Genomic DNA, 10,436 nt, shown 5'->3' with positions numbered 1-10,436 from the left:
GGTGGCGTAGATGTTGGATGGCCCTAATGAAGGTTTCTCATTATCATTGTACCGTTGTGGTGTAGTCTGGGTAAATATTGCCATTGCTCCCATCAATCTGCCTGGGTCTGTGTGTACCAGTGGTGTAAAGAAAGTTGAGGGAGCCCCCTACCAGATATACGGAGTGGGCCTCCGCTCCGGATTTAATCTGGAGTACTCAGGTCTGAGTACTGTGCTGAGGGGGCCGACTGCAGCGCCAGGGCCACCCCCATCGTTGCTGGGGCCTATGTTACACCCCTGGTGTATACGTGCCTCTTGTAGTATAGCACCCTTGTCTCGGAAATTGAGTAGTCTGGTTAGAGTGGCACATGGTGGGGCCCCTGGCTGCAGTGGTCTGCTGGGGACCCTGTGAGCAAGCTTCACATTGAACCAGTGGGATGTTTTTATTCCTTCCAACACAACTGTTGAGAGCCAACCATCCAAGAATTACTGCATGCTGGGTCTTTCTTCACCTTTTGGGATTCCCACCTGTTGGATGTTGTTGCAGCGAGACCTCTTTTCTGTGTTGTCAATTCTTCCCCTCGGGGTACTCATCTCTTTCTCCTGTGCCCGTATTCAGGAGGTGTGGTCCGTGAGTTCAGGCTGGGCTCTGGCTAGGGTAGATTCTGCTTCTGTCACGCTCTCCACTAATTTCTTGTGGCCTGCCCATAGTATGGCCACGTCCAGTACTACCTTATCTAATTTGTGCTCTAGTGCCGTTATGGTGTCTTTTAATGCTGCCACTGTCCGCCTCGAGCTCCTGCTCAACTGGTGAAGCCATCGGTGTGTGCTTATCCTTCTTCTGGTAGGGTGTATAATCCCCCTGGGGCAGCTTGGTGACATAAGGTCATGCCAACACTAGTTTGTTGGTGCTGTGAAGTTGACTTTGGTGGGATAGGGTAGTATTGGGGTCACAGGGCCACCTCTGACGGGTGCCTACCCAGCAATTCGGGTCAAGTGTGTCTTTAAATACTTCAGCCTTGCATCCCTCCCTGCGGATTCAGCCCAGACAGGGTCTACACGCTTCCTAACAGACACCCGGCATTGCACCTCAGGCACGGGCATCCGTGCCACTCCACATTCCCTCCTGTCCCTCTCTCCCCAGAAATGGCACTATTTATTGGGGGGCCAATATAACCCCACTACCTGGGGGCGTCTCCGGGTCACGGGTGGGCAGCACACCTCCCGCTTCTCATGGTGGCCGAATCAGGGTGGCAGCGGCAACCATCATCTTGGCCTGCCGCACCATCATTCGAGCTCTTTTCCTGTAGCTGTTTGGTCCTGTGCAGTGGGTGCCGCTCCTGCGCCGGTGCTTTTCAGGGACCCCAAGCTGTGTCCCACACTCTACCATCCTCGAGGTGCTTCGAGGCCATTGGATGATTGCTGCCGCCGCGACCCTCATGGCAATGGAGCTCAGCGCTTACGCTGCTGCCTGCATGCATCCTTGGCTATGACCCCACCATTCCAATTTTTGATCTTCTACATAAAAGCTGGTATATAACAGATGCCACACAGTTTGGAATTAGTATTTAGAAGACAGACATTTTTTGTTTGACGCTTGCTGTTCAGGTGTTAAGTCACAATATTTTGTAAGACCGTGTGGTTTTCATTGTACTGCTTCGGTGGGAGGTTTCATGAATCCTACTGTGTTGAATTGTTTTTTAGTAATTTGGCACCTCTGTGTAGGGTTTTGGAGCAACAGAACTCTGTGTATTGTCACAAAAGGAAAGGCATAAGTCACACTACTGATAACAGATTTAAGGTAGGATTTAAACCATTTATTGATGGCTTTAAAATAAGTTTAGCAATTGTGGTGTATTTTACGTTCACTTTGTCAAACGTTTTGATGCTGTCCATGGATTTGATGCATGGTCTTTGAGAGAAAACATTTTCTCTCGTGAATTTTTGGTACAGATTGTGGGGTACATTTGAAAAAGAAGTAAGGGCCAGATGTATGACCGTTTTTTGCTGTCGCAAAGGGCTTTTAGGGCCGTTTGCGATCGCAAAAAACGTGCGGGCCATGTACCAACCCTATTTTGCGAGTCGCAAACAAATTGTGATTCGCAAAATAGGGTTAGCGACTCGCTATTAGGAAGGGGCATTCCTAGGGTGTCCCTTCCTAATAGCAACCCCAAACCCAATGTATGAATGTTTTGCTACCGCAATTGCAGTCGCAAAAAACACTCGCAGTTTACCACCCTTCTCAGAAGGGTGGTAAAGCACTTGCACACTGGAAGGGGTCCCTTTGTGAATGCATGCACAAATATGTTTTTAAGGGAGTTGCAGTGGTCCTAGGGATCACTGCCTGCCCTTAAAAAATAAAATGGAAAAGTTTCATTTATATTTTTTAAATGCATCCTCTTTTCCTTTAAGGAAAACGTACTGCATTAAAAAAAACTGCTTTATTGACAAAGCAGTCCCAGAAATGGTGGTCTGCTGACCCCAGCAGGCCACCATCCCTGGGAGTGCCAGCCATTCCCTATGGGGTCGCAAATTGCGACAGCCTCTTTAATATTCATGAGGCATGCAATTTGCAACCGAATTGGTAATCACAAACAGTGTCTCAGACACTGTGGTACATAGCATTTTGCGACTCGCAAATTGTGACTCGCAATTTGTCACAATTTGCAGATCGCAAAATGCTATGGTAGTAAATCTGGCTCCAAGGGCATCCCTTCCTAATAGCAACTCCAAACCCAATGTATGAATGTTTTCCAATCACAATTACGGTCGCAAAACACTTGCAGTTTACCACCCTTCTCAGAAGGGTGGTAAAGCACTTACAAACGGGAAGGGCTCTCCAGGGGACCCCTTCCACTTTGTGAATGCATGCACAAATATTCCCAGGGACCACTGCCTGCCCTTAAAAAATGAAATGGAAAAGTTTAATTTTTATTTTTTAAATGCATCCCGTTTTCCTTTAAGGAAAACAGGCTGCATTTCAAAAAAATGTTTTATTGACAAAGCAGTCCCACACATGGTGGTCTGCTCACCTCAGCAGGCCACCATCCCTGGGATTGCCAGCCGTTCCAAATATGGTCGCAAATATTCATGAGGCATGCAATTTGCGACCCCATTGGGAATCGCGAACAGTGTCTCAGACACTGTTGTACATAGCATTTTGCGACTCGCAAATTACGACTCGCAATTTGTCGCAATTTGCAAGTCACAAAATACTATGGCTTTACATCTGGCCCTTAATTTGCAAACTTCATTGAAATATTCGGTGATATCAGTCCGCAGCACTCTACTGATTTTTATTTTGTTATAAAAGAATGCTAGTAAAGAATTGGAGAGCACTACATCATTTCAGTGACACACTAAATGAGAAAATCAGTCTGAAGCTCTAATTGAAAAGAAACTCCAATTTAGTGAAATACTGCAATGATGAAAACTATCCTTAATACTGTCACCCCCCCACACACACCTCCCCCCAGCCCTCATTAAGTCAGGTAACAACTTTACCTTCTCCTAATAATTCATGATAAAAATACGTACATATATATACACAGATACTGTGCTTTCGGTTAGCCCTCGTTTCCATTTTGATTTTTCCCACCACAGCATAGGGCTTAGGCAATGGGTCAACCCACTTCTTTTATTGCCTATCTTCCACTGTGAGGAACAGCATTTTGCCACCAGAAAAAAATAATTAACTGCTGTGCTAGGGCTGGTGTGCCAGAGGTGCTAGGCAGCTCCTTTTTAGGTCGAGCTGGCGTTGGAGCGCGAAGCGCTCCCGCCAGCGAGTTCTATAATCACTGTGTTAACTGGCAAGGGAGATAGAGCTGTGCACGAAGCAGCTACTGGCCTTTGCACGAGCCGATTCAGCTCTGTGAACGCACACGTCTCCGGAAGACGTGCGGCGCCCGAGCCGCCTCCCGTTTTTTTTTTTTTTACATGGCGCCTTGTTTGCGCATACGTTTAATATGCATGCATCACTTTTCGTGGTGTTGCACCCCCCACCACCACCGGCCCCTTGCTCCTTGTTTGTCATGCCAGGCGTTGGCCCGGAACCGGGATTCCCTTGAGCCGCATTACCACTGGGGAGAGGGGCAGCTCAGCAGGACGTCAGCGTCAAGCCAAGAGGTGCGCTCAAAATCAAAAGGGCTGCCCCGCTTCTTCTCCGTGCAACTTCACCAGGAGCGGAGGAGCCCCAGGCCGGTGCCAGGCTCACCTCTTCAACCCCAGGTAATGCTCGTGGCTGTGTACGCGCTGGGGAACAGCTTTCCTGTTCACGGACCGGCTCTGTTACTCCGGCATGGAAACCTTGCACGGGGCATAAAAGCACAGAACAAGAGGCACAGAATACTTTACAGCTAGTCCTTGTTTTTGCAGCACTGGCTGTTTTCTGACACTCACAGGATCCTCCCCGGTCTCTAGGGATGTGACATCACTCCCGGTACATACCGGTACAGTGGGTACAGGATCCACTGCGGGGTATCACCTTTCCCAGCTGCGGGCATACTGCAGGCTGTGTGTGCTGAAACCACCCCCGGCTCTCAGATCGACGCATGCCACCCCTAAACCGGTAGTTGCGTGTGGCACCACCTTCCCAGTGACAACCCCCCCCCCCGACTCACACACCGCTCCACACCACAGTGCGAGGTCACACCTGCACACTTCGACACAATGCTGTCAGACTTGGCCAAGTGTGCTTATATCTCGAAGGGGCTCTCCCCACCTGGCTTCTCTCTTTCCGCTTTTTCTTTCTCTTTCCTCTTGCTCCTTCTCTCTTTACCCCAATATCTTTCTCTCTCTGCTCTCTTGCTCGCTCTCTGACCTCTTGCTCTCTTTACTGTCTTTCACTCGCTCCCTCCGCACTCTCTTGCTCTCTGCTTTTTAGGTCTCGCCTGTCGATGCGCATGCGCATCGAGCTTGCGAGACTATGGGGGCTTATCCACTCTTTATCCAACTTGCAAGGAATCGTGGCGATTCCTTGCAGTGCACGAGACATTTAAGCTCAATGCGCATGCGCAATTAGCTTCAAAGCACGTGCACAAGCCCCCATCCGCCTGCATTGCCTGCTCTCTCTCTCACAGCCTCCCCCAGCTCCGCCTCCTCACTTTTTGATTGCACGGCCGTTAGGCCGTGCCTCCCCTACTCTACTCCCCCCTCCTTCTCCACTCCCCCTCACGACGCACCTCCGGATCCGCCCCCTCCCCATTTTGTCTACCACCGTGAAACTGTTTGGCACACGAAAGTCTTACCATTAGCACGACCTATTTCCTTTCAGAAATGATTTTCGTCTTCAACTCTAACTTCGCAAAATCTATTTTACGGGACAATGAAACATACTTATTTGTTCCCAAACATTTGTACAGCCTTCAACATCTCTTCCACAACCCACTAACGCCCGAACCTCCCCCCTCTGTTCCCGTACACAGCCAGGCTCGCAATTCAACTCCCCCTCTCCAGACGCCAGGACCACATACTTATTTGTTACCAAACATTTCTACAGCCTTCCACTTCTCTTCCACAACCCAGTAACGGCCAAACCTCCCCCCTCTGTTCCCGTACACAGCCATGCTCGCAATTCAACTCCCCCTCTCCAGACGCCAGGACCTCCCCTCTGTGTTCCTGCACCCATCCAGGGTCTCCGAACACAAAAAGACTTTAAACTAAAATGGTCGACAAAAAGAAATCATGACAGACGCATTACAAGCTACATCGTAGCATTGCACCTAAAAAAGTTCAGATTACAACTCACAAACGCCAGAACAGACGCCAGGACCACATACTTAATTGTTACCAAACATTTCTACAGCCTTCCACTTCTCTTCCACAACCCAGTAACGGCCGAACCTCCCCCCTCTGTTCCTGTACACAGCCATGCTCGCAATTCAACTCCCCCTCTCCAGACGCCAGGACCTCCCCTCTGTGTTCCTGCACCCATCCAGGGTCTCCGAACACAAAAAGACTTTAAACTGAAATGGTCGACAAAAAGAAATCATGACAGACGCATTACAAGCTACATCGTAGCATTGCACCTAAAAAAGTTCAGATTACAACTCACAAACGCCAGAACATCCCCCCTCTGTTCCCGTACACAGCCAGGCTCCCAATTCAACTCCCCCTCTCCCCGAATACAAAAAGACTTTAAACTGAAATCGTCTACACCACGAAATAATGACATACGCATTACAAGCTACATCGGCTTGTACATTCCCTAATCTGCAGGCCTACTATTCCCATTCCTTCCCTCTAGAGCGTGCTACGCCCAAAATACCGCTTGTATCTCTAGCATTGCACCTAAACAAAAAAGAGATATTTAGACATCTTTATAAACGAAATGAATCACACAGAGTCAGTTCAATTCAACGGGCCTACTATTTCCCTCCTCCGACACAGCGTGACCTCACAGAGCCTCTAGCACATCCACGTGACTAAACAGTCCTCGCAACCCGCCATAACCCCCAACAATACGCCGGACCTGCTGGGACCATTCTTTAGTACCATTTACATGAACACAAAGTCAGGCCACAGACTCCAAGGCTTTCGTCAAGAAAACTACAGGATGCTAGACTACTTTAAGCGCCGTCGTCAAGATTGTAATCACTTGTGAAGTTCCTTTGGGGATGTGCTAATTTAGAACAGCAGGATGCGAGCCGGGTGTTAGCTCGATAACAACAACAAACGCCCCCCCCAAAAAAACCACTGAAAGGAAATACTTACACTAGAAACGTGATACTTTTTCGCAAAACTTAAACAATGTCACTGAACGCAAATATTAACACTAGAAACGTGTAGTTTTTTTAACAATACTTATTTACTTTACATAACCATGCTTATTATTTTACAACTTTCCTCTACAGCGTGGTATGTAAAATCGTCTTATTCTACGTCTACGCTTTTACAGACTAAAGATTTTCTATGTTGCCTCAGTGAAACATTTCCGATGTTGCCTTCTTTTTGGTATCCACCATATTTCTTATACACACACATTAAGGGAGCCATCCGCAGCAGCCTCACCCTCACTCACCCTCAACCTCTCTTTCTATTTTGTTAAGGGTAACTTGCAGCCAACCTCTCTTGCTATTTTGTTAAGGGTAACTTGCAGCACACATTTCAAGACGAATTACAGTAAGGCAGAAAATGGCGTCTGGAAACGTTATGTTTTTTTAGATCAAAACTCCTATACTTTACATACCATCTACCACTGTATTTTAACGTTCCCACACACACATTAATGTAGGCATGCTATAAAAATAACAACACAACTTTGATGGCAAATACATCAGCTCAAAACATTTCGCCACACCTGTCTCTAGATTTATTTATTGCCAAACAAAATTATCTACCATCTTCTAAATCGCCCACTGTATTTTAACGTTCCCACACACACATTAATGGAGGCATGCTCACACTCAATGACCCTCACCCTCAACACCTCACCTACCCTCACCCTCACTCACCCTCAACCACTCACCCAACACATCACTCTCACTCACCATCAACATCTCACTCTCAACACCTCACCCTCAACACCTCACCCTCAACCACTCACCCTCAACCACTCACCCTCAACCACTCACCCTCAACCACTCACCCTCAACCACTCACCCTCAACCACTCACCCTCAACCACTCACCCTCAACCACTCACCCTCAACCACTCACCCTCAACCACTCACCCTCAACCACTCACCCTCAACCACTCACCCTCAACCACTCACCCTCAACCACTCACCCTCAACCACTCACCCTCAACCACTCACCCTCAACCACTCACCCTCAACCACTCACCCTAAACCACTCACCCTCAACCCCTCCCCCTCACCCTCACTCATCCTCACCCTCACTCATCTTCAATACCTCACCATCACTAACCCTCAACCCCTCACCCTCAGTAACTCTCAACACCTCTATCACCCTTACCCTCACTCACCCTCAATACCTCACCCTCACTAACACTCAACCCCTCACTCACCCTCACTCTCACCCTCACTCACACTCAACACCTCAGCCTCACCCTCACCCTCCTACAGACACATTCAAGGCCCTCATCTTGAGCAATGATCACGATTTTTATTGTACAACTAAAAAAAAAAAAATGGTGGCAAATACATCAGCTCATAACATTTCGCCACACCTCTCTCTACATTTTTGTATTGCCAAACAAAATTATCTACCATCTTTCGAAATCGCCCACTGTATTTGAACGTTGTCACACACACATTTGTATTTGAACCTTGTCACACACACATTAAGGGAGGCATGCTCACCCTCAATGACCCTCACCTTCAACACCTCACCTACCCTTACCCTCACTCACCCAACACCTCACCCTCACTCACCATCAACATCTCACCCTCACTCACCCTCATCCTCACTCCCCATCAACACCTCACCATCACTAACCCTCAACTCCTCACTCTCACTAACCCTCAACCCCTCCCCCTCACTCACCCTCACCCTCATTCACCATCAACACTTCAACATCAGTAACCCTCAACTCCTCACTCTCACTAACCCTCAACCCCTGCCCCTCACCCTCACTCATCCTCACCCTCATTCACCGTCAACACCTCACCCTCACTCAACATCTCACCTTCACTCACCATCAACATCTCACCCTCACTCACCCTAAAAACCTCACCCTCAACACCTCACCCTCAACACCTCACCCTCAACCACTCACCCTCACCTCACCCTCACCTCACCCTCAACCCCTCACCCAACCCCACAACTCTTCACCCTCAACACCTCACTCACTCAATACCTCCCCCTCACTCACCTTCACCCTCACTTACCCATAACACCCCACCATCACTAACCCTCAACCCCTCCCCCTCACCCACACTCACCCTCACCCTCATTCACCATCAACACTTCACCATCAGTAACCCTCAACTCCTCACTCTCACTAACCCTCAACCCCTGCCCCTCACCCTCACTCATCCTCACCCTCATTCACCGTCAACACCTCACCCTCACTCAACATCTCACCTTCACTCACCATCAACATCTCACCCTCACTCACCCTAAACACCTCACCCTCAACACCTCACCCTCAACACCTCACCCTAAACACCTCACCCTCAACACCTCACCCTCAACACCTCACCCTCAACACCTCACCCTCAACCACTCACCCTCAACCACTCACCCTCAACCACTCACCCTCAACCACTCACCCTCAACCACTCACCCTCAACCACTCACCCTCACCTCACCCTCACCTCACCCTCAACCCCTCACCCAACCCCTCAACTCTTCACCCTCAACACCTCACTCACTCAATACCTCCCCCTCACTCACCCTCACCCTCACTTACCCTCAACACCCCACCATCACTAACCCTCAACCCCTCACCCTCACCTTCACTCCCCCTCCCTCACCCTCAACCCCTCACCCTCACTAATTCTCAACTCCTCAATCCCCCTTACCCTCACTCACCCTCAATACCTCACTCTCACTAATCCTCAACCCCTCACCCTCACTAATTCTCAACCCCTCAATCACCCTTACCCTCACTCAGCCTCAATACCTCACCCTCACTAACACTCAACCCCTCACTCACCCTCACTCTTACCCTCACTCACACTCAACACCTCAGCCTCACCCTCACTCACCCTCACCCTCAACCCTCATGCCATTTTTAAGGGTACCTTGGAGCATACAGTTCAAGTCGAATTACAGTAAGGGAGAAAATGGCGTCTGGAAATGTTTTTTTTTTAAACAAAACTCCTTTAGTTTACATACCATCCCGTACATACACACCAACATGAATCCCAGCATTTAAAATTAACCACAGACACATTCAAGGGGCGCATCCTCAGCAATGCTCACTGTTTTCATAGTAAAAATAACAACACAACTTAGATGGCAAATATTGTATCCAGCCTCTGACCCATTCAGCAACATACAGCAGCTCATAAAAGTTCTCCACACCTTTTTCTACATTTATGTATTGGCAAACAAAATCATACACCATCTTTCTCATTCGCCCACTGTATTTTAACGTTGCCACACACACATTAATGGAGGCATCTGCAGCAATGTTCATTCTTTTCATACTAAACATAAACGCCACAACTTTGAGCCTGGATATTACAAGACTTACATTAAGGAACGCATCCGCAGATAAGTTCTGTATTTACAACACGTACACACACAGCAAAAACTATCCTAGCATTTAAAACTACCCACAGACACATTTTAGGCCCGCATACGCAGCAAGGCTCACGATTTTCATAATAAAAACAATAACACAACTTTTATGTCAAATATTGCATCCGGCCTCTGACCCATTCAGCACCATGCATCAGCTCATAACATTTCCCCACACCTGTATTTACATTTATGTATCGCCAAACAAAATCATCGACCATCTTTCTCATTCGCCCACTGGATTTTAACGTTGCCACACACCCATTCATGGACGGCTCCACAGCAATGTTCAGTATTTGCATACTAAAC

This window comes from Lissotriton vulgaris, chromosome 3_1 (genome assembly GCF_964263255.1).
Source record: "Lissotriton vulgaris chromosome 3_1, aLisVul1.2, whole genome shotgun sequence".
Lineage (NCBI taxonomy): Eukaryota > Metazoa > Chordata > Amphibia > Caudata > Salamandridae > Lissotriton > Lissotriton vulgaris.
Note: the sequence above shows the minus strand (reverse complement) of the source record.